Source organism: Harpia harpyja, chromosome 2, assembly GCF_026419915.1.
Source record: "Harpia harpyja isolate bHarHar1 chromosome 2, bHarHar1 primary haplotype, whole genome shotgun sequence".
NCBI lineage: Eukaryota > Metazoa > Chordata > Aves > Accipitriformes > Accipitridae > Harpia > Harpia harpyja.
Window position 1 is genome coordinate 16,406,388 of NC_068941.1, and position 26,361 is coordinate 16,432,748.

A 26,361-nucleotide genomic window follows, 5' to 3' on the forward strand; every position below is an offset into this window, starting at 1 on the left:
AGTTACAGAGTTTCTTAGGAACATTCCATTTTTCCTCACCCTATCTGTCACACTTAGAGACAGAACTATCCTCCAACACGTTCACAAATTTGTCTTCCATCATATTTCAGCCTTTTGTCATTGTGATTCTAAAGGCCAGTTAAGGGAAGGGCAAATGCCTTTCATCACATCTGTTAGATTCAGGAATGCCTATACACATGAGGTCATCCAGTATGTGACAGAATGTAAATGTAGTTCTGGTAAGTGAATACACTGAGAAAATTAGAGTCATATAGTTGTCAGTTTCCTAAAAGCCTGCTCTTTTTGCAACTGACTCCTGAAGACAATCAAGCAATGGTGACCCACTGATTTTTTTTTTCCAAGTACTGCTGCACAAGAAGCAATCTATTTCTAAAAAGGTGAAGTCCTCACTGAAGAAACCTAGCCTGTACACACACAGTTTCTAAGGCATAAGGAGAAACGCATCCACCAAGAGATGTCTGAAATACCTCAACATTAAAATAAATGCTCCATCAAGATAAGAATGGCCAAATTATAACTCATAAGTTATTACAGATGTTCTAATTAGCAAGTAGCTTTATTAACACTTTCAGCCAGCACTTCTACCACAAGCAGCAGCCCCAGCCACTAGTTCCTCCTCTGCACCAACCTCTGTTGCCCACACAAGCGCTTCTGCTGCTCATACACTGAATCAGCTCAGGAAGCTGACTCAAGCTAAACAAAAAAAAAAAAAAACCAAAAAACCAAACCAAAAAAAACAACACAAAAAAACCACAGCAACTTTTTTTTTAAACCAAGACTAGTTTTGTGATTCAGTTCATGGCCTGCCTCTGCCAACACCTGGGCCAGCAAAGGGGGGAGGGGGGCAGCCGCTGCGGGTGGGGGGCTGCCTGTACTCATCAACCTTGGAGAGAGGAGACCAGTTTTCCCCCAGCTTCACGCCCGCCCTTTCCCGCCTCAGACAGCGCCGCTTCACCAGAAGCCTCCTCCCAGTCCGCAGCTCTGGCATGGGCGACTCGGCACAGGCCGGGGGACAAGCACCCGGGCAGGGGCGGCCCCTCGGCCTGCAGCCCGGCGGCTCTCCGGCGCAGCGGCAGCAGCAGACCCACGAGGGCCCTCTGCCTGCCCGGCGGCCTTCCCTGCGCGGGCACACGACCCGCCGCCGGGGCTGTGGGGCCGGACTCCCCGCCCGGAGAGGCCGCGGCGCGGTCGCGGCCCGCACCCTTCCCCCCATCGCTGACTGGCACTTACCAGCGGAGGGGCGGGCGGGCGGCCCCCGCCTCCTCCTCTCCTCCCCCCGAGCAACGGCTGCAGTGGCGGCGGTAGCGGCGGCGGCGGCGGCGCCGCCCCCTCCCCGCCTCGCCTGGCCTGGCCTCGGCCCCAGCGGCGGCGCAGGCACTTCAATCTCCCGCGGCGGCCGCTCTGCTCACGTCGCTCCCCGATGATGCGGCCGCTGCCAGCCCCGTCCCGGTCTCGCCCTCCCGCCTCGCCGCCTCTCATCACTCTCCGGAGCGCGCGCGCCCGCGCCGCTCCCCCTCCGGCGCCCGCTCTTGGTTTGGCCCATCGGCCACACCTGCTGCGGGCTCGTACCATTTGCCGCACAGGGGAGGAAAAGAGGCGGCCGGGGAGAACGCCCCAGGTGCTGGAGAAGGGAGCGGCGTTTCGCGCGGGGCTGTTTCGCTGGGCTTCGTCGCTAGGTGGCCTTAAGGAAACGGATGGTTGCCGAGGCGAGCGGCAGTCGCCTCATGTCCGTCCGTCCCGTCCCCCCCCGCAGGGGGCACGCAGTGGTACAGCTGGGGAACGTCTCCCCCCTACCCGGCAGGTCCCGGTGTTGGGGTCCGCCGCACGCGCGCGCCGTAATGGCTTCGCTTCCTCCAGCAGTTTAAGCTGGTTGTAACCCCCCCCAACTGTGGGGTGCAAGGGGAAACGTTTTTAAGAATTTTTCTGACAGGTAATTTTTTTTTTTTAACGAGTTAACAGCTCGGAGGAACAGGTGCGGGACAGGAGAGAGGGGAGCCGGCAGTCCGATCGGCAGGCCTCGCTGCCGAAATTGTTAAACTGTGCCCTTGCTATGTGTGTGTGCCGTTGCAGTAGTAGTGTGTGCGTACCGCATTGGTCTTCCTCAGAAATGCAGTAACAGACATGAAGAAATATGTAAAATGTCTGTAAATCAGTAGTAGGAAGGTTGTGAGAAGAGTAAGCAAGCATGTCGCAAATTCAAATTTGGTTTGGGTTTGGGTTTTTTTTTCCCAAATAAAGTGCTTATTAAGGCCAGAAAATCACTCAAAACACATGATCAAGACAAAGTGTTTAGGGGGAATTAACAAAATAAATAAATAAATTATTTCAAGTATTAATAGCGGTGATAAAGCCTGATGCTTAAGGGGACACAGTAAAAAAACCAGAAGTGTGGTCTGGGTAGAAAAAAATATTTTTAGGTTGCCTGTTTGCTTAGTAGTCTGAGATTTTTGTCTTTGTCTGGAATGACCATTTTTGGTTGAAATAGAATACAAGGTTATATAAACCATTAGGCTTATCTGGTAAGGTCCAATTCAGTCTACCTTTTCTGTGCACAATAAATAGAAGTCAGCATGTGAACAGTACTTTTGAAGACAGTAGGCTAAAAAACAATCCAGTGTAAGTCATTTATCCCTATCTGGTCTTAGGTTTTTAAAGTTACAGTACACATTTAAGCTGGTTGTGCCTCCATGTGCGGGCGTTTGTGCCGGACAGTGAAGCACACTGAGAAAACTGACCCGGCTGACAGCCAAGCATTCCCCTGCAATATTTTTCAGTGAGACCAGGTTTTCAAACCATTTTGCTATGCGCTTGCTGTGCAAACACCAGCACAAGAGCGGGAGAAGGTGGGAAAGAGAAAACAGATGAAGAGAAGACGGCAGCTTTTGGTTCTGGTGTAGTGCCAGGCCAGATCCTTGTCAAACTTCAACCTGAGAGACCAAGGATGTTAGAGTTGTCCCAAACCCCTTGAACCAAATCTTAACAGCCTGTTCAATGTTTTAGTTTAATACTTCCATGGTAAAATTGCTTCCCCATCAACTGTGTGCATTCTGACAAGGCATCATTACTTGGTTTTGGAGTGTTTTGTGAATGTTTACAATTCCTTATCCATGTTGTGTTCATACTGACATCTAAAAAACAGTTATGTCCCTCATGCAGAAGCTTTAAAAATACATATACACAAAATAATTGAACAGTAAGTAAGAGATTCTGTTACCCGTTGAAAGGAAAAAATAAACTTTTCCTGACATCAGAGGTAGCATAAATAGTTCAGTCCAACATTTAATTGAGTCGGTAGGAAGACTTCTATTGCCATTAGTGGGTGATGGATCAGGCTTAAATATAGGGGGGTAAGAGCATCTTCAACATAAACCATTTTATTTATGGATCTCTGTGTGTAGACAAGCTTGTTTTTAATTCTGCTGATGAAGAATAGACCTGGATTTCATGTCCGTCTTGCAGAATAACAGTGCAATCATAGCGGAATACAGTGATGGCTGCATTACTCCTGCATACTATTTATAGCTGACTGCATCTTTGTGCTCTATGCATGAGTCAAAGATCATCACTCCCAGGATCATTCCTTCATTACATCTCAGGGTACTACAGAAATGCAGTCTACTTGAGTTCAAAATTATTATTATTCAAAAATGTAGTAATCATGTAACATTTTGCCTTCTGGAGAGTTTTGATCAAGGCTAGAACCCCAGCGTGATATTTTAACTGCTTTCCTTCTGTGTAGATTTAATACCGCATCAGATTTGAGGTGCTTAACATTCAGGAGGGCAGTACCTGAAAAATGATGGGCTGATGGCACAGTCAGCAGCTTAATACCTCAGCACAATAGAGCAAGCAACAGAAGGGTTGGTTTGAGTTTGTGGAATGAATTCCTGTGAGAGCAACTAATTAGCACTGTCCCCCATAGAATGAAAAAGAAAGGATAAAAGGGCTGCATGTGTCATGGTGGCCACATTTCTTAATTCTTTACTAGAATTATTTTTGATGCTGCTGTAGGAGGTGTATTCTGAGATTCTGGGCAGAACATCCCATTGCAGTCTCTAATTTGGGGAAGAAAATTTTCCTTGGTTGGATTTTTTTAGACAAATCTTTACCATTCAGTACAACAGAAATGATAAAAAGCACATTGTGGTAAAAGCTGTTCCTTCTACCCTTGAGGAACACTTCTTCATAAAATGTCTTGAAGATGTTGGTCTGAAGTCATAGGTCTGTGTAGTCAAGAAATACTGAGAAGTGAGGCAAGAAAAGTCATTGACAAGGTTTCGGAAGTCATGAATGGTTGCATTCTAAGCATAGCTCATCTTGGAGCAGCAGAAATACTGAATCCTGGTTTCCCACAGTTTTGTGTCTTCTGTCTTTACATCACCTATACCCCTGTCCTGCCACAACAACAGCACGAGCTTCCTGCCGTGTTCCCTTATTTCTAGATGCTCTGGCACCCCATTAGACTTTTAGTTCTCTGACATGGCCTGTAATACGTTCATCTTCCCTCTGTGCTCCCAAAGTGCTAGCCAAACAAGAGGTAGCAGGTGTTGTGCCTGATTCTGAAATACGCTGTGGTTTTGTGCTGAGGGGCTTGGCATGTCCTCATTATCCAGCCAGGAGGCCAAACAGGACAGATAACTTCAGTGTTCAACAGCGACAGTAATCTGGGTCTTTCTCCTTGACTCGGATATTGATTTTCATGATACTGACAGAATCTTATCATCGCAGAGACTTCTGTTCCTCTGTCATATTTATTCACAATTTGCGGATTGATTCCAAACATGTATGAGAGAGAAGAGAAGAAACCAACAGGTAATCAAGCAGACATTATAAATGATCCTTTTTTGCCTTTATTTTTCTTTATTTTTCTTTTTTTTTTGCAAACTAGAGTAAAAGTGGTAGTCTTAAAGATGAATGAAGGGTTTGTCTTTATGAGTTTAATGCTTTTCACAGTCAGGTTTTGACTCCAAAGTGGGAAGATGTAAGTCTATCTGTAAACCTTCAATTAATACAAAGCCAATTTGTTACCTGAGGTATCGGGTGATCAGAAGAGAACAGAAGACCACACGGAGAAGTTTGTGAGGCAGTTGGTACATATGTAGAGAAACATTACATGCATTAATATAGGATTCTAGTATAGCTGTGGAGTTAGATGAGGGGTCTGGAGTGTTGTGTGATATTGAAGTATGCTCTGAGGCCAAGAAAACTGATACAACGGAAGATGGCAGAGCCATATCCATTTAAAAGAATGGCTTTAGTTGTATAAAGATAAAACATGAGTAATTGGGTTCAAATTGGTGTAGGATATTACTATAGGTAATGCGAAGAGTTACACTGTACCCAAAAAGTGTACTCTTTCCCCAGTTTCTTTATATTAACAGAGACTTGTGTTGGGTTTGCATGGCAAGATTTTGGTAGCTGGGGGGCTACAGGGGTGGCTTTTGTGAGAAGCTGCTAGAAGCTTCCCCCACGTCCGACAGAGCCAGTGCCAGCTGGCTCCAAGTTGGACCTGCCGCTGGCCAAGGCCAAGCCCATCAGGAACAGTGGTAGTGCCTCTGGGATAACAGATTTAAGAAGGGGAAAAAGAAAACTGCACAACTGCAGCTGGGAGAGAGGAGTGAGAATATGTGAGAGAAACAGCCCTGCAGACCCCCAGGTCAGTGAAGAAGGAGGGGGAGGAGGTGCTCCAGGCACTGGAGCAGAGATTCCCCTGCAGCCTGTGGGGAAGACCATGGCGAGGCAGGCTGTCCCCCTGCAGCCCAGGGAGGTTCACGGTGGAGCAGATATCCACCTGCAGCCTGGGGAGGACCCCACGCTGGAGAAGGTGGAAGCCCAAAGGAGGCTGTGACCCTGTGGGAAGCCCGTGCTGGAGCAGGCTTCTGGCAGGACCTGCAGATCTGTGGAGAGAGGAGCCCACGCTGGAGCAGGTTTTCTGGCAGGACTTGTGATCCCGCGGGGGACCCACACTGGGAGCAGTCTGTGCCTGAAGGACTGCACCCCATGGAAAGGACCCACGCTGGAGCAGATCATGAAGAACTGCAGCCCATGGGAAGGACTCATGTTGGACAAGTTCGTGAAGGACTGTCTCCCGTGGGAGGGACCCCACGCTGGAGCAGGGAAAGGGTGAGGAGTCCTCCCCCTGAGGAGGAAGGAGCAGCAGAGACAAGGTGTGATGAACTGACTGCAACCGCCATTCCCCGTCCCCCTGCGCCGCTGGGGGAAAGGAGGTAGGGAATCCGAGAGTGAAGCCGTGCATGGGAAGAAGGGAGGGGTGAGGGGAAGGTGTTTTAAGATTTGGTTTTATTTCTCATTATCCTACTCTGATTTGATTGGTAATAAAATGAAGGTTTTTTTCCCCAAGTCGAGTCTGTTTTGCCCATGACAGTAGTTGCTGAATGATCTCTCCCTGTCCTTATCTCGACCCACGAGCCTTTTGTTGTATTTTCTCTCCCCTGTCCAGCTGAAGAGGGGAGTGATAGAGCAGCTTTGGTGGGCACCTGGCATCCAGCCAGGGTCAACCCACCACAAGACTCTTGCAGAGTCCGACCTTTTCCACAGGCTTGTTCCAGCTCCCTCCTCTTGTGCCTAGACTGTCCTTCATAAAAAGTAGTTTGCTGTTGTTTTCAACAAATTTGTGACATGTGGATCAGAAAACTGATGCAGCTGACTGCTTGGCTGCAAGTACACTGACGTCAGTAAAAGGTGGACTGGGGGGGGGGCATGATATGGGTTAGGAAGTGAAGGGACATAACCCTGTTTACAGAAGTAAATGTGTGACTGCAGCTAGAAAAAGTGAGGAGTCTGGAAGCAATATTTTGTTTCAAAAGCAGAAAACAATATTTTCTGTAACTCAGAATGAGTAAATAGCATATATGAGAGGAGTGGTTTAAATCAGCCATCATGAAAATGAATCAAATCAGTGAACAGGAAACTTTGATTTGAATTATTGCTTTTAATCTTGAATTACAGTTGTATTTTTTCTTAAAGACTGATTTTTCACTGATTGGTAACCATTAAAATGTGCTGATTATAGTCTTTATGCATAATTTAGCATTTCTTTTTGCTAACAGAGGGCACACTATATCTACATACATCTGAGACATTTCAGACTTTTAACATAACATTTATATGGATTCTTAGCTTTTATGTACATTTTACTATCTTAGGAGATGAGGACTGTTTAATTTCTTTTTTTACTAGATAATTATTACTCTTTGACCTGTGATTTGTATCAAACTCCTAGCGGATAAATATGGGAATTGAAAGAAAATCATGAGAAAAAAAAACTTTTTATAGTTGCTCTTAGCTAAATAAGATTACTATAAATGTATTTGAACCTTCTTCTTAAGAAGATTATCTAAGTATGTTTTGCATTGAAAAAGGTTTTATTAAAAAATTGAAGTATACTTGTAGGAAGAGAATTTAATTGGTTTAATCACTCAGCCTTTCAAGTGTGTAGAACTAGTAGAGATCATCCTGTCCTTTCCATCTGTTTTGTATTTATGGATGAAAATAATGAAAAAAAATCAGCTGAAAACAATTCATTTAAGTGAGCTAGGTGAATAAAGAGAAATGAAGGAAATACTGCCACCTTGCTTGCAGAAAAAAGATGCTTTTCAGAAACTGGTTTAACACTTCAGCAAACCAAGAGTAATTCAGCAGCTTGACATTCCTTACAGCTTGAACAGAAAGTCCATACTGCTTAATAATACTACTTTTGTAGTATTTGTTTTGCAAAGCAAACGTATTTAAAATTAAATTGTAAATTAACCAACCTGATTGATTTTATTACTATTTTATTTTAGAGACCTGGAGAAGTTACCAGGGAAGAACCATTTTTTAGCCTTACAATTAAATCGAGCACAAAGTCAGGATCTTCTATAAATCAGGTACTTTTTTCATGTTTAAGAAGGCTGTACATGATTGGAGGAGCCTGTCTTTCAGCAAAGTTAGAAAAAAAAAGTCGTTCAAATACATAAATCTCTAATATTGCTGCAGAATATTAATTCTTTGACTTCTGGTGTGTTTTGAAATGAGCAGCATTTCATACTCCTGTCAAATTTGTTCAAAGTAAGTGCAAGTGCAATGAAATAATATTCATAAATAAAATCAGGATAAATAATGTTACTAATAAAGCTCTAGTGATAAATTTAAAAAGTCACATACAAAGAGATGGACTTTGTATGAGACAATATTGCTGAGTAAAAAGAACTTTTTTTTTTTTGCCATTCCAGCTAAAGCCTCCTGGTGCCTATGCTGTTCTCAGCAACAGAATAAGAGAAAATCTGTAGCAGGCAGATGCAGTGGTTGTCCTCATGGTTATAAGGCTAGCGGCCATATGTTGTAGTTCAGCTTATTAGCCTTTAGATGGCGTTAGCTCCTTGAACATTTTAGAGTTTAATTTTTCTAACGTGTTCGAGTGTGAGATGAGGGAGCACAGCAATAACTTCTGAACTGATATTTTGTTAGGGGAACACAGTCAGCACACTCAATGCATGCTGCCTCCTTCTCCCCCTCCGCGCCCCCCCCAAAGAAAAAAAAAAGAGAGAAAAACATAAAAAGATATTTTTGACTGAAAACATGAAGGATGCAGCCCAGCTCCAGAGCACAGGGCTGAGAAATGTCCAATTCTGAGCTCGGTCTATTCCCAGGCATTGTACTACAACAACTCTGAGGTGTAAATAAAGCAGCGGGGCATTGTCAGGTTGTTTTTGCATCTATTCTGCCTCTGCCAGCTGTATACAGGCACAGAAATACACTGTTCTGTTGTTTTATTGGCTTGACGCCACGGTAGGCTCTTTGTATGCTGAAGTGATACGTTAGTGGCTCCCTGTGCTGTGGCTACGTCTAGTTCTACTCTTGATGTGTGAAGTGACAGTATTGCAATACATAGTTATGATTAAGGTTATGAAAAGAAGTATAACTGATAGCACACTGCTTTGCTGAAAATACCATTGTGTTCCTAGGTTTTGTAAACCACTGCAAGTAACGTTGTTTGAAACTATAGATTCTCCACATACTGTGTTGCATTTCAGTAGGATACAGGGCTTCTGCATGTTTTTAAGTACAAAATTCATGTGTGTTCTGTGTAAGAGAGAGTATTAATTCAGCTGATGATGACACATAGGGGCATTTAAACGGTGTATGCCTCTACTGCAGAATGTTTTCAATGATATGCCAAATTAACTGAATGATGCATTAACTGAAAAGGAAAAGACTTGAGCAAGGCTGCCATAGTTAGCAATGTGCAGGTCCTCCTTAACTGCAGACCTTTTAAGCCTTTTTTCTTCTCAGTCTCAAAGCACTGAACATCTTTAACAAGTGCTGCTAGATCCATTTTGTAGTTGAGGAAACTGGAACATCAAAATTTAATGATATGCACAGGATCATCCAGGAAGTCTCCGACATATCTGGAAATGGAACCTGGGTGGGTTCCTGATCTCTATTCTCCTGCCTTAACTGCCAGATTAATTTTCCATTTGCAATACATCTTTATATGGTAATAGTGCTGCTGTTTTTCCATGAGATAGTCTGAGCTAGTGTCCAGTTTAGAACAATGGCTATGACAACTGTTTTCTCTTTGATAGAGTACCATAAAAATGCACAGTGCTTTAAAGTAAGTAAATGTGTCAACAAAGAACGCAAAGTACTGAATGCTGCCAATGCCTGTTTCCGTGACTTAAAAGTGTCTTCTTTTGTGTGCATGAAGTTTAGACTCCACTTCACAGGATGCTACTCCATGGATTTCCACTGTTTTTTCTGAATGCAGTGAAGTTGTAGCTATATAAGTGAAGTCTGAATTTTGCCTTCTGGTTTCAAAGTGAGCATTTAATAATCAAGTGGACATCAGAATGTATTTCATGCTGGCTTTTAACTCAGTGATACACAACATTGCAGTTGAGTAGGCTTTCATTGCAGCTGCATCTCAGGTTGACTTAGTAAGTAGACTTTCCTTGCTAAAGGAATGTCTTGTTCTCATGCCATATTTGTCTTGCTCTTTTTTGTAATTTATTTATTTTGGAAAACTGAATCAGACTTAAGCATCTGTTTCTCAATGAGTTGGGGGGGGGGGGCGCTTGACCCAGTATTACAGATAGTTTCACTAAAGAACATAACAGTTAAGTGATTAGCCCAAGGTAATTCAGTGAATGGCTCAGCCTTCCTGAAAATGTTAAACTCTTCTGGCTCCTTGTCTTTTAAACTAGTCTAGCCGCTAAATCATATTGGCTCCCAAATGAAATGAAACTTTGAGAACTGGAAGTCACTTTTCATACTGTCTAATTGCCCATCTTATGTGGGAAAATGTCTGTAAAAATCCTGCCTGGGAATCCTACCAAATTTTTTTTTAATAATGTTAAACAAAGCTTTTTGCATCAAATAGTTTATTATCTGTTGACATTAATTCACAGGGAGTGTACATACATAAAGTTGAGCACATGTTTTACTGGAACAAAGCAAGAGTGTGCAGCACCTGTGAGGTGAGGTTGTATGTGATCTGCCCAGCAGAAAATAGATGCTGTTTAAGAAAAAGACGACAGTTTCTGCTATAGCCAGTATAAAAAGAAAGGGAAAAAATTATCTCAGAAAAGCATCTCTTCTTGTATAGTGATTTTTAAAAGGCAAGTGTTTCCAGTTACTCAAAATTTTTCTTTCCAGGGATTATTCCAAGGGCTTCTTCTCTGTACCCTTTTCCCTTTCCCCTTCTTTTTGTTCCAGAGTGGGTAGTACTATAATGACCATGACAATTCGAGGCAGTAAGTGAGGAAAAGTTTGTGAGGAGAATCTGTTATTAGACTGATATAGTGGTAAAAAATGACCATACTTTAAGGCACAGGTGTGATCTGAGGAAAGGTTTGTTTGTCCAGTACCTTATCTGTATTGTTACTGTGTCATCTGGTTTAATAATAAAAAAACAAACCTTGGCTTTTCTTTTCCATTTGCCTGTCCAATTTCCCTGTCCATCCCTGCTTCAATTGTGAAGAAAATTTGTGAAAACAAAGGAGGTCAAAATATGGAGAAAGTTGAATAGAAAAGGAATGCTAAAAGGTTTTTTTACTTATTCAAAGGGGGAGTGTTTGCTTTTGGGAGAGGGAGATGGCTTCTGATGGCAAAAAATTACTTAAAAACAAATCGGTAAATGCTACGGTATAAATAAATTGTGCATATAAATTAATGTAAGACAAAAATTGTTAACTGAAGATACGCAACTTATTATTTTGAAGTTTAACTTGCATCTTTGTATCTTTTTAAAAATACAATTTTATTTTGCATATCAACTTTATAAACAAAATATGTGCATCTTTCAGTTCTGTGGCTTACAATGTAATATTACCTACTGATGCAAAGGTATCTTGCCCACATTAAATCCCAATTTCATATTTCTTTTAACATAAATACAAACTTTTATGTAAATACCTCTCTAAATAAAACTATTTCCTGATTTGCTAATAAGGTGAAGCTAAAGATATATACACTTAGCTAAAGAATAACTTGAACCAAATTCTAAAAGTTAAAAATACTTCCGATCTGGGAGAAATCAATGTTTAAATACTAAGGTTTTACACATCTTTAAAGTGGATTGACATAGCTGTTGCATAATCAGTATTCCAGGATAACAGTTCTTGCATGGATAGGCTCTTCCAGAACAAAAAATGGGTTTATTCCAAAATAATCAATCTTTTTACAAAGTAGAATTACTCTTCAATGATTGGATTATTGTATGCTGAAATAAAATACTCACCTGAGAAGAGTTGGTTCAACCAAATGACCACTGTGTAACAAATATTTTGGTTAGTTTTGTCTGGGATAGCTAGGGTAAGATGTTGGCATCCTGAGGTTTTCAAACAAGAGGAAATTAAGTAAGTTTTGACTGAAACAAGTACCTAGCTCATTGTATCACTCCTAACTCATCAAGACCTATAGTATAAAATTTCAGAAGAACAATATTTGGGAGATCTTGCTCTAAAACAAAATGTTATGTTTCAGGGGGACATTGCTTGATTTCTTGTTAAGTAACATTCAGTTCTCTTCAACATTGTCATACATACTCTGGCAACAAACTCAGCTCATGTTTGGTTGACATTGTTCGCCTCTGCTCTGAGTTTAGGCCACTGGAATTCTTAACATTTCCAACAGGGTTTCTATCGGTTGTTATTAATTCAGAGCCCTTCCTGTTGTGATAGCAGACCATCGTCTCATCCAGATATTAGTCCAGTGATCAGGCAGCAGAGTGGTGACTGAGCGAGACAGATAGCGTCTTCTCCTACTAACGTCTTCTCCTAGTAGATTAATGACATAATTGTCTGTAAAATTACTCAACTTTCCTCCATCGGCACTGGAACTAAGACAGTCTCTATTTTTGCCAAAGAGTATTCCCCTATCTTTGGCTATATTTTAAGCTTTTCCAACTTGTGCAGGCTATCTCTGCCTATTATTTTTCTGACATCATACATTTTTCTGTCAGTAATCCAGCAACACACAAATAATTTGTTTTTTATGTCTGTAATTTATGCTCCAGAGCTGAGTAAATTGCTGCACTTCAGACCCAATCCAAAGTCTAATGAAGTCATTGGAAACATTCCAGTTGACTTCACTAGGCTTTACATCAGGCCCATAAGTGGTACTTGCCTGCCACTGAGTCAGAACTTATAAAAGACAAACAAAGCAGAACATTTTTTTGCCATTCTTAGCCAGTCATGGTAAGGAAAAACAGCAAACAAGAATCAGAATACAGTTTAAATTATAACTATATCAGTTGCTAGTCCTAAATAGCGCTTCATTCAAAGACACAGTTTGACAATAAAAAAACTGCTTGAACATTACTGCATTAAAGGATTTGAGAAGAGATTTATTTATTTCTGATTTTTTTCTTGTATTTTAGTTGGCTATTTAGTGGATTCTACATTATGCTAACATGAGTAAAGCTCTTGTGATTGCTAAATGTTACTTTTATTTTCAAAGTCTTATTTTTACTTGTTATAGGGAGCAAAGTGCTGCAGCTAACACCAAATGTGTGAATCGCTGGATGAAAAAGAAAAATTAAAAAGAGAAGAAAAATAAACAGTATTTATTTTCTCTTCTACATCCAGGTAACACTGTGAGAAAAGGGGACTCATTCTCCTCCTAGTAATGCTAAAAATTATGTAAACTGTTAAACTTTTCTTGAAGGAACTGAACTTGAAATGTTTAAAAGAAAAAAACCACCACACTATGACTTCTCCCCAGGGGTGCAGCAGCCTTTGTAAGGTAAACAAGCTGTAGCACTGTGCTGTGGGTGCAGGTGGCTAATTAGTGCTCATCACTATCTTTAATCCCAGGGAAAGGGAGAAAACCTTTCAAATCTCTCTATCAAAAATGGAGGTAGTCAAGCCGCAAAGGAAGCCATGACAAGCTGACTGTGTCAAAGCTGTGTGAACAGTTAATTCAATTAGATCTTTAATGCAAATATATTTGGTATACTGTTGCATTTGCATATCCCTCAGCTAGGACTTAAGTCAGCATTATTATTACCTCCATTGAAATTAAATTTGTGAAATATATATAACTTTGGCACCTAGAAGGCAACAGATTAAAGTACCATTCATTTACTAAATGAAAAAGAAGATTAACTGAGTTTTAGGGTGCCAGAGAAGAATCTGGCAGAATCTGAAGAATCTGACAGAATCTGACAGAATCTGAAGCTCTGGATTCTCATAATTCTAAACAGGTCATGTAAGATCAGATTCACAGATTTAATTAGGTATCTAATTTCTTTTTTGGCTGTAATGTTATTAAGGATCTGGTCCCTAGCTTCACAGATCTTGGTTCTATGGCTGTTTCTCTCAACAGCATGTCCTCAAAAATAGAAAAAAAGGGGAGGGGGGGAGGAGTGCTTTTAAAGTTGGATCAGCTCTCTGATCTGGTTTATTATTCAGCTCCACAGACAATCGCGTTAGAACAAACAGAGCACCAGCACAGGCGTGGAAATGATCAGTGATGAGGAAAGGGGGCTGGAAGCACTTAGCTAGCTTTGTCAGTGTGAGAACTGTCCTTGGAACCAGAGCGCCTCATTTCCTCAGGCATCATCTACACTACAAAATTTTCTAAGAAAAGTTGGCTTGTGTTCCCACACAAGTTTGTAAGCTAGCAAAACATAACCCTTCTTTTGAAAGAAACTGTCTTCCCATACCACACCAGCCCTCAGCCACCAACCACGCTGCTAATGACATAACAGCACGGACACCTAGAAGCTTCTGCCCCCGCTCATAACAAACTTTTTTTAATGAGTAAAATTTCATATAGGCATAGACACGCTGCCCTGGCAAAGGCACCCAGGTGGGCATGTGCTCTGGTGACACAGCAAGGTCAGTAGATGTAAGCCAGTACAAGTGCTAGCAACAAGGTCTTCTGCTGCAGAAGAATAATGTCTCTGCTTCCCACACCTGGGAAGCGATGGGACTGGTACTTGCATATCTCATGGAGGTCTTTTGAGAGGTGATAGTAAAGCATTCCAGTACAGGGCTCCGTATGAGCACTTTGGTTATATGGATAATACCAACTATGAAAACTACCCTTAACTGGTTTCTTGATGACTGGTAAGTTACAGGCTTCGTCTTGAAATCTGTTGATTAAAGTAGCACTATTACTATGAAGAAGGATTGAATTCAACATTTATAAACTATGTGGTTTTGTCCGTGTCACAAAAAGTATTGCTTTTATTTTAAAACTGTCAGGAAGAGTTTTACAGTTGTAAGATATTGTAATGCTTGATATTTTTCTTATAGGCCCACCTGTAATCAGGAGGTTATTTAAAAATACCACCACTCCAAAGAAAAAATATCTTTCTAGGTCTTTGGGGGAGGGTGGAAATTTTGCGGGTATGAACCTCCAAAAATTTGTACAACAATAGACAAGAAACCTTGAAGTTAACCAAAAAAATCATGGAAACACTGATTAAAGGCGGAAAGCAATAATGTTTTAGTAAAATAGATCTCAGTTGTTTAGTTAGAGCAGGAGGGAAAGAGGGAAAAATAATTTTATCAGTTTCACTAGCATCATTTCATACTCCTGTTGTAAGGAAATGAGGATTTTGGTATTTTCAGACCTTCAACTTCTCCACTATATTTTTGTTCTGTTTTTCCATGGAAGTGAGCCCTTTACATTCAGACTGTTAGTGCCAGTCCACTGTAATAATCTTTAAACCTATTGGTCAGCCTATTGATGGAGAAGTAGGGGTGTCAAAGGCATCAGGAGACCCAAATACAGTGTCTCCATGGTGGGAGAAAGCTTTTGCCTACAAGAAGCTGTAGTCAGTTGCCTAAACAATGTGGGTACCAGTGAGGCAAACTGCTCACAGTAACTCCAGCCATAGTACATATTGCCACTTGGTAATCCAAAATAGACAGAACACCTAGAAGAGGTCTGGGAAATAGGGAGAGGAGAAGAAAGGAGCACATTTTAAAAAAAAAAAAAAAAAAAAAGGAAGAAAGACAAGTAATGTTAGTTAAAGTAGGATGTCAGCTTGTAGTAAACCAGACTGCCTTTATTGCACTGCTTACAGAATTGGCTTGGTCCCTGCAAACCATTTTCCGAGACCACCGGTCTGCAAGTGTATCTACATTCATGAAATATAGACTCAGAGCATTGCCATGTTTTAGATCAGGAAAATCTTACATTTAAAGACAACTTAATAATCGTAGTTTTCACACATGGTTCTACAGAAATAGCCGAATTTAAAAAAGAGAAAACATTTTCTATTTCATTCACATCTGGGAATGATAGGAATGAGAGGAAAATGGAATTTTATATCTCTGAGCAGGTTTCCAGAATTTCATTTAATTGTGCTTGGGAGACTTGTCTATTGATGTAGCATTTACACTGCATGGTGACTGATACTGCACTGCTTGGTAACCATTCAGGCAGGAAAAGCAATGTAGTACAAAAGTAGAAACACATGTAGTAAACCCGCTTGGTGCACACAACAGCAGGAAATCCTTGTGAATGCAACAAGTGCATGAGGTAGATACCATAGCAAAGAAGCCAAAACCAGGATAAATGTTTTTTTATTATTTCCTTACACAAAATATTTGGATCAGTGGCACTCTGCTATGATTAAGCCAACAACGTGTTTCTTTTCTATTAATACTGACAGTGGCAAGTGGTTATGCAAAGGAGTGTAAGCCAATGAAAGCAGCAGAACTGAATGAAAAGTCTGTTCCTGTTCCCCACTTCAGTATTCAATCAAATACACTAAATGGAGTGAATGGGTTTATTTTAAAAATTTTATTGTATTAATTGTCTGAAGAATGTCTGCAACACAAATAGGACTACTGTTTACATTTTGAAACTGGTATTTTTTTGCTAAATTCAGTTCTTAAAATGCTACGTAAGATTTGCACATAAGCATTCCAAATCCTCACAGCATCCTTATTTAGTGGAAACTTGAAAAACTAGGCCATGATATACAAATGCATATGTCTCTACTAATATAGTCTAGGCTAAGGCTTTTACAAACTGTTGATAATAATTCTCATTCTGATGGCAGGTGCTGAGAACATTGTGGAACAGCAGTCCGATTTGGAAAAATAAGACCAAAATATGCATAATTTCAAAATTATGAATGCCACAGTCACAAAATTAGGAGGGCTTCTGCTGTTGGTTTACATTATTCCCTCCTTTATGCAATACTATCAGTAAACATACTGTTTATCATTATAAATTCCATCCTAATCATAATGAATGTAGTTTTCTCCTCATCCTTGAATATAGGGATGTAAACCATCATTACCAAAAGCACAGAAAAAGCCATGAATTCTTTTCATATTTCTTCATTGACTCCATCCTCATCAAAACATGTTACTGCTGTAATCTGAACATACATTTCCCTGAGTTTGTAACTTCTGGCCATTTTATTTTGAGTTTAATATTAAGACCTCTTTTACACTAATCAGATTGATCCTATCTTTCAACAAAAGCCTTCATTCTGTGATTCTGTGATTATATAGATTCAAAATACCTTTTCTTCAAAACCTTTACCTAAAAATTAAAATAGCTAGTGTTAATAGATGTGGGATGTAATACTATGGAATAACTATTTTATATGAAGAAAACAGATAGAGATACTGAACAAGTAATTCAACACTGCAGCATTAACCTTCTTTGTTATCAAATGAAACTTTGAAAGTACATGTACTTTCAAATACCACTTTTATCTAGACTCTGCAAAATTTGAAAATAATGTAACTTAAAACGGAGAAATGTTTTCCTTGTCAGCTGTAGTGAGAATAATGTACAGGAAAAGGTGATGTAATGATCATATCACTTACATTATTCTCTCCCTGATGAATAATCTTCCACACTAAGGATGAGCTCACTTACTATTATTGGAGTCACATCTGTAGGCCACAGTGCACTGCTGAGTGTACTAGAGTTTTGATGCTGTATGATCTGCCTGTAGCTAACACTTTTCATTAGAATTGCAAAACCATTATATGTACTACATATGGAGTAAATTTTCCTCATGAGGAATCCAACAGAAAAAAAGAAACAAAGCTTTTATTTGCAGCAGTCGTACTTGGGATTCACACCCTTCCTAAGCACAGCTATATCTTTCTTTGAAAACCAGTCCCAGCCTATTATTAGTTTGGAACATCTAAAACATGTGATGAATGTTTTCTGTTCTCATTTCAGCCAGAGCTCACATGATTGATACAGTAGTCTAAGTTTAATTTCAAACTAAGGATAGAAAATCCTCTCTATTTCTATTCCTATTTGTAGCTTCAATGCAGTCAGTGTGCTCAATTGTGAAACTGTGCAACTTATGTAATGTGCTTTCTGTAAATGATGAATCATATTCTTATTTAAACCTGGTAAAATGAGTAAGGCTGGGAGTCAATCTGGAATTCAAGAAATAACATAATTAGAGCCACTGACTAATGTAATTCAGTATTATAAATGTCTTGAATACACAAGCTTTTATTAATATTAATGAAGCCAAGAATGGACAGAGAAGAAACATAGCGTGTGTAGAAATCTTTAAGAAACAATCTCTCCCTTAGAATAGGCACATTCCCTTATGCTGTTCACTTTCCATGCACCTAATCCAATAACTGTACTGGGCTGGAAGTACTGGGAACATTTTAGGCTCTGATTCAGGAAAGGGTTAAGAATATGCTTAAAATTATACGCGTTTCTATGTGTTTTGCTGAGTGCAATACTAGGAGCTGAACATAGCAGACCAGATTCCCTTTTTGTGGTGGTAGTGTGTGGTGGCAGTAGTGATTCTATGGCTAACTGTAAGCTTCTCATTTAAGTAGGAATTAAGTTTTCTCACTTCAGTGATTTGTCTCCATATTTACAAAACTGCTTTGAGAAATCAATTTTCATAGAAATTTTTTTACTAGAAAGATATCAAGGATTGCAAAGGAAACTTAACAATCATTCCTCCTCCAAATATGGTCCTAATCTTCCCCCTTAGCTAAACAACCTGTCACCACAAATCCAAAACTAGACGTGTATATATACCCCCATGTACACAGACATACCCTTATATAAGCAGTAGTTACACAGTTTCAGATTCAAGAACTTTTCATATTTTACAGATCATTAGGACGAAAATTATTTCCCTCTCATTCATCAGTTTTCATGCACGTTAAGGGAAGCTGCGTGATTTCTATTCTCTTAGACTTTTCCCACCTTTTTTCCCTTCTGTTTCTGCTTCTCATGATTGCCACATATGTTAAACTTGGGTGGGACAGGCTGAGAAGTTGGGAGCTCTGCTGCCCAGGCCTTATACATGTCAGCCATCTACTCCACCTCTGCTTCATCTCAGCTGTGTTTTACATTTCTTTAGCTAGCCGGTAAATTAACCTGCAGGCATTTCCTGGATTCCTGCAGAATTCTTGCCCTTGAATTTAGGTTTTTCCTGATTAGTAGACAGTTCATTGTCGCTTTCTCCTATGAAGCTGCTTTTTTTCCTTGGTCAGAATACTGTGATTTTTAAAAGAAATAAATCAATAAAAACATGCAAAAGCAAAGATGTTAGCATGTGAATGATGCAGATTAAACTTTTGAATACATTAGGTAAAATCTCCATATATCCTGCCTACCAAAGTAAGAATGCTCAGTTGTATGTGTGGGATAATTGAGAAGTTTACCTCCCTGAGTAGTGTTAACCCACTCAGGCTCCCCCACATTGATACTCTGATGTCCCCATTCTTATAATAATTGAGCTAGCTCCTAGTCCCCCCTTGACTACTTCAGAGCATTCTGGCTCTCAGTGTCCTACAGCAGGATTAGTCAATGCTGTCTGTATGTATGAAGATGAAGTGGGTGAGTTGCTGGGGTGATCTGTGGTCCAGATATGCTGCTCTGTGGAAAGTTCTTTTCGGGTGACTCTAGCTGTAAGCTGGAGCAGCTTGTCAAATTTCTGCTGAGGTCTGCACCAGTGTCAGGCCTTGCCCAACTGGGCTGTGCTAACAGAAAAGTCCCCAGTTTAGATATAGCCTAAGAAGTACCATACCTCCTTGAAGACTGCATGTCATCTATCCGTATGGTTATCTGTAGAAATTAGTATCACCAGCAGCTGGCATTAGTGGAAGCTTGTCGTGTGTAGAGACTTTCACTTGCTTATTAAAATTTCAACTGGACTCAGTGCACTGCAGTGACATTTTGTCTTCCTCTCCTACATTTAACTGCACATCTTTCTTCCATCACTGTAAGAAAACATTTTGAACTTTAATTTTTGGGATATGGATGTTTCATCTAGATTCCTACAGTGCTTGCCTTGACACATTTCATGAACATTTTTTATGTTCTGTTTCTATCAGCTCTTTCTCCTAGCTGTGTACCACACCCTTTCCTTTGAGAGACATCAAGATTGTTCCCCTGCCCCATTTCAAGACCTGAATAATGCTACTAAATTAATGCATGATGTCACCTATGGGTAGAAATAAGCTGTTATGTCCCTCATCGCTATATTAATCATTGAATTATTCAGCTCACTCTCAACCTTCATACAAATACATCACATTTTATAAGATTTCTGTCAGTTGATATTTTTAGTGAATAAACATCAGACAGCAAAATAAACATTTCCATTCCATAGTATGAGATAGAAAGTAGGAAAATATGTTTGATTTCTCATATTAATTTCAGTTGTCCAAGTATTTTTTCTCAGAGTTTGTGTCTAGTCTTTGTCTGTGTACCCATATTTCTATAAATACTAGAACAGATCAGTTTTGTTCTGTGCTGTGCAACACCAAGTGAAAGCATCAGTCCCTAAACTGACAAGCCAGTGAGTAACTTTCTTCTCTCTCTGACTGCAAAATATTCATAAGTATATATGTATATATGTGTATTTTTTAACTACTAACAGGGAATGTGAAATTTCTATTATAGCAGCAATGGGCACAGGGTACAGAAAAACAAGAGTACAGATGACTACAGTTTGCACAAAGTGAATGGAAGTTTGTTTCCCCATAGTGTAGCAGGTATGGAAAACATATAAAACCTCTTTGTTGAAAAGAGGCGATGTTTCCGCATAAATGCACAGCTTTTACTTTTACAAAAAGCGCTTGTTTCGTTGATTTTCTTATTTAGCTTCACTTAAAAAAATCAGGCACAAGAAGAGTGAGTTAAATGGAAAACAGAAATAAAACTTTTCTGTGAAGAAAACAGTGAAGGAGTAGAAGCCTTTCAGAGACACTGATCAGGCTGCCTTTTCACTCTTCACTCCTGCTTCAGCATTTACTACCTTGCTTCATTTCATATCTCAAAGCTGAATTGTAGTCTACAGTAATCCTTGAAAAGGATTTTTTTTTTTACTCCTTGATTTGAACATTTTTGAGTCAATGCTTCGTAAAGTGGTGAATACGTTGCAAGAACCATGTGATGAGAACATGCCTCCTTGGTAGGAGTATTTGACATCAAAGTATCTGAATCATAGAATAGAATCATAGAATCATTTAGGTTGGAAAAGACCTTTAACATCATCAAGTCCAACTGTTAACCTAACACTGCCAAGTCTACCTACCACTAAACCATGTCCCTAAGTGCCACATCTACACACACATCTTTTAAACATCTCCAGGGATGGTGACTCAATCACTTCCCTGGGCAGCCTGTTCCAATGCTTGACAACCCTTTGCGTGAAGAAATTTTTCCTAATATCCAATCTAAACCTCCCCTGGTGCAACTTGAGGCCATTTCCTCTTGTCCTATCGCTCATTACTTGGGAGAAGAGACCAGCACCCACCTCACTACAACCCCCCTTCAGGTAGCTGTAGAGAGCGATAAGGTCTCCCCTCAGCCTCCTTTTCTCCAGACCAAACAGCCCCAGATCCCTCAGCCGCTCCTCATAAGACTTGTGCCCCTCACCAACTTGGTTGCTCTCCTCTGGACATGCTCCAGCACCTCAATGTCTTTCCTGTAGTGAGGGGCCCAAAACTGAACACAGCACTCGAGGTGCAGCCTCACCAGTGCCCAGTACAGGGGGATGATCACTTCCCTGCTCCTGCTGGCCACTGACACAGGCCAGGATGCCGTTGGCCTTCTTGGCCACCTGGGCACACTGCTGGCTCATATTCAGCCGGCTGTCAACCAGCACCCCCAGGTCTTTCTCTGCCGGGCAGCTTTCCAGCCTCTCTTCCCCAAGCCTGTAGCGCTGCATGGGGTTGTTGTGACCCAAGTGCAGGACCCGGCACTTGGCCTCATTGAACCTCATACAGTTGGCCTCGGCACATTGATCCAGCCTGTCCAGAACTTTCTGTAGAGCCTTCCTAGCCTTGCGCAGATCAACACTCCTACCCGACTTATCTGTAAACTTACTGAGGGTGCATTTGATCCCCTTGTCCAAATCATTGATAAAGATATTAAACAGAACTGGCCCCAATACTGAGCCCTGGGGAACACCACTTGTGACTGGTCATCAACTGGATTTAACTCCATTCATCACAACTCTTTGGGCCCAGCTGTTCAGACAATTTTTTACCCAGTGAAGAGTACACTTATTAACGAGCAGCCAGTTTCTCCAGGAGAATGCTGTGGGAAACGGTGCCAAAGGCTTCACTAAGTCCAGGTAAACAACATCCACAGCCTGACATACAACCTGGAGTAATATGTCTGTTTAGAAGATTGCTTACTGCCAGTCTTCCTCTTACGGCATATAATAAAAGACAGTCCAAATACAAAGTGAAATCAGTGGAAGTCTGGTATTGCTAAAAAAGAAGAGAAGTTCTTTCAAGCATAAAGATTATGGGTTCAGTTTTTTCCAGTAAGGATCCAGAAAATTGAATTAGTTTCTGAAGTAAATCTAAATGCTTTATTTTGAAAATCAGATTGAAAACCTCAACCTCTCCTGTGATCTAAGTGCTTTCTTGTTTCATTTGGGTTTGACATACCACAAAAGTCAGACACTTTTGTGTTCACATTTCAGTGCAGATGGTACTCAGGATAAATCAGTACATACACATGAATTGTCTTCACAGTTAATGTTAAAAGATGGCTACTTCTGGGTTTAATCATGGTTACTGGTTATCAGTGCAGAGCAAAACTATGGGACAATTACAAGAGAAGTGAGATTCAGCTCAATGGAATATAGTTACCCAGATCAGTATTTCTCTATTCATCTTTCATTTAATCATATGTACTGGACTCAAGTTTTATATCTTGTTCAAGGAATGCACTTCTAGGAGCACAAAACTTGTGAGTTCATTATTTGTTCAGTAAAAAGAATACTGCCACTCACTACATAACCAACTGTATGAGAGCTTAATTTTTAGAGCTCTTATTCTTGGCACCATGTCATTTCATCAAATTTAAAGTTTTCATTTAACAGGTTAGTTTCTTCCTAATGGTTGCTAATAAAGGCATGAAAACATGAGCCAGATCCCATGATGTCTGTTTTCAAGATAAGCCCAAACTGCTACAAGATAAACCCAATACCAGTATTCTGGGAGTCATGTCTCTTAACTAACTTAGCAATACTTTGTGCATAAGGGGGTGAGAATTTTACAATGAGCTCTGCCTGCAAAGTATGCAGATACATACTGCAGCATTTTCACTAAATAGTAAAAAATTATGAAGGATTAACTAGTGCTGTTTCCTCTTGCTTTCTAAGAGGGTCTGTGGTGTCCTATCTCTGCCACTCAAAATGGGAGTAATTCCACACTGGCGAGGAAAACCATGAAAGCCTCATATTGTGATGTGCCCAAGACTTTTGACAGGTTGAGTCCAACTACGCAGCCACAATTACATAGTGCTACAAGATGTCTCCTTTCCTAGTGTGGGACCAGTTGTATCCTGCCTACATACATGAAATCCACTGTGCCAGAACACAAGGGTTATAGTGTCCAGCTCAATCATGCAATGATATTCGCTATAAGAAAATCAAAACTCATCAGTGAGAGAGACACCATTTTCTCAACAATCTAAGGCACCTAAGAATTATTGCAAATCGTACTAACTTCTCTGTACAAGATAGACTTCTTGACTTGACTTCACTAATACAAATATACAAGATACATATTAAGAAGCAAAATAGCAAATAGCTAATGATATATTTAACAAAAACAAAACAACCCACTGCATATAGTTCTACAAGCTAAAAAATTACATTTTTCATTTCAAAATATTTTAAAAATTGTGCAATAATACACAAGTAGGTTTAATTTCTAAATGAAGTAGCTTATTAGAACAGCTGCTTTCACACACAAAACCTGTGAGTAATTATCTTTAAGTTCTATTTTTGCAAGTGCTTTGAGATGCATTGTCTCTGATAGATGACATATATAAATTGCAGAGAGTAAACTTTATAGGTTTTTTTTAGCCTAATATATAAATTTGTGTCTGATTTAAATTCACCATAGGTAAACGTCCATTTGCCAACTCTGAGAACAAATGTTTCAAGTATCAGAAAGTTAACTGTAATTTTAGCTGTATGATACACAGCTAAACCTGATACACCAAAAATAAAAATATTATAACTACTGTTAAAATTCCCTATATTACAGATAAGTAATCCGGTGTGCTTTTGTATTTATATTATACATTCTGATTAATGGAATTAATGGAATTAAATATTTAGATTTCAGTCATCTTTTTTCATTTCCTGTTCCCTTTGTTGTAACTCCTGACCTCTGACTGAGAAAGGATTTTTGAAGCCTTCCCCAGCCTTGGCTGGTAGGACAGCACTAAAATCCATGCAGCTACTGAAAACGTCCTTCTCCCTCTAGCTGCAGAAGCTTACTGCCTAATCCCAGAGAATTAATAAATCACGTAAAACAGACAGTTAAGGAACTCCTGGACAATTTAGGAAGCACTGTCAGCCTTTCCCTCCACCCATGGGTTCCCTACTGATGTCTGCTCCAGTGGCCTACCTCAAGACTCTCACCAGATGTGATCAGCTGGGTTTCACACTCGGGGCAGTGGTGACACAGAGAGCCCATTCATCCTGCTGCAAAGTGCATGGGCAACTCTAACCCCCCAGGTGGAATCTCCAGGCAGCTCAGAGCCCCATCTGGTAGCCATTTGGATGATGTGAACCCAACTAGTATTTGAAACGACTTCCTTCTTCTTTCACTATGCCCCATTGTTGTGATGAGACATCATGACAGATGTAAAGCCCAGAGTTTATTTCATGTTATAGCATTAACAGCAAACAGTTTTATGAACTTCTTCTAGCCTTCTCAGAAGCTTGAAGGACGCTTGAATGTGGAAGCTGTCAATTTTCATCAGAAGTTTATATAAATGCATAGATGGATAGGTTTAAGCATCTGTAAGATAATTTATTTCAAAAACATCTAGGAAAGCAACTGGGTAATTATTTACCGCTTTGGTTACCATCATTGATTGTAGCTGGCAGTGAAATGCATCTAAATTACAGTTCTATCCTGGTGTTTGATGGATTATACCAGAATGTGAACAGAAGAAATATTTCCATCACTAGGCAGTAGTATCTTTCAGCTTTCATTTTACAAGTCGATACTGTATTATAGAATACAATAAATGGGAGGCACTCAGAAGATTTTCTAGGTACTTCTCTTACTCTCACTTCCTGTAAGGTATGTTACGTTATGTAGTATTTAAGTTTGCTCATGTAATGCCAAGTTCCCCCAAATTTCAATCAATTTGTCAATCAGATTGCTGTAGAAATACATCTGAAAACAGGAAAAAGCATGACATAAACAGAAATGAGTCATATTTGGTGCCCTAAGATCTGGACTGACCTAGTGCATGCCATTGTACGCTCAAAGAACTTAATTTGCTGGTCAATTGTAAAATGCACCTCTTGGTACATCTGGAGTCTTCCAGCTGTGCTCACGAAGGTATTAGATCAGCCTAAGTTGGTTGTGAAACCAAAAGGTGAGATTTTTAACTAAAAATTTTAACTAAAGGTTAACTAGAATGACTTGGATAAAAAATGAGACTTTGTAAATACAGTGAAAATTACAATAGTCCTACGTGAAGCTTGAGAAACAAATGCCTTCTTTAAAGAAGTGAAGGGAGGACCAGAAATTAGGGTTTACCAATTCAGAATTTATCTACTTGAGATCTTGCATCTATACACAGGAAAATCTTCAGAGCCACAGGTCTATTATGGGACCCATAGGTAACAGCAGTCTCCTTACAGACAAAGAGAGCCTTAGTCTACCTGCATAGATGCCAAGAAAAAGTCTTGAAATGCGTAACTTGAAATCAGAGCTGTCGCCACCAAGTTTCTTCAGGGAAACACCTGACTTTAATTCATGCCCTGAATACAAGCTTCACAAGTATGCTTTTCACCATGAGGCAGATCTTGAGCTAGAAGTAGCCTTTTATCAGATAACAGTTCAGGTATATTTCAATGCAGTAGAAATCCACTAAAGGATGTACAGGGTTTACATAAAAATTAATGCAAAAGCTCTTAGGATGGTATTCCAGTATAGCCAACTCCTACCTCAATTTTTATGTCAAATTTAATTAATTCAACCCTATCCTAATCCTAAACTGTATACACCTTCCCATGGTGCCTCAGTAGAGTATATATCATATATGAAATACTCTTGCATATTTAAAGGCCTAAGAGCCAGGAATTAGAAGTGGTTGGCTCGTAGGCCTTTAAATATGCAAGAGTGTTTCAGAGCACTCTGCTGAACTGCTGTAAAACTTCAAGTACAACTAAACCCTGTTACACTTCACTGCTGGTGCACTTAATAATAGGCCACCAGAATCTTCAAGTGTGGTGCCAGGATCATTTACGCCAACCTAAGCTCAGGGGCAGTGCCAAAAGGGGAGCTCCTACTTTGCCCCAAGGTGTGCATTTCCACAGCCTCCCTCAGGCTTGACACCGGCATTCGAGCAGCCAGGAGATATGCCAGACGACCA

At 40.2% G+C, this 26,361-nt stretch overlaps 1 long non-coding RNA gene across 1 annotated transcript; it reads left to right on the plus strand.

The window, feature by feature from the left end:
* Positions 1-1,846: 1,846 nt before the first annotated feature.
* LOC128152394 (uncharacterized) lies at positions 1,847-7,976 on the plus strand. The gene is made up of 3 exons (XR_008238647.1): positions 1,847-1,951; positions 4,734-4,833; positions 7,827-7,976. It is a non-coding gene; the product is annotated as an uncharacterized LOC128152394 (long non-coding RNA).
* The last annotated feature ends 18,385 nt before the right edge of the window (positions 7,977-26,361 follow it).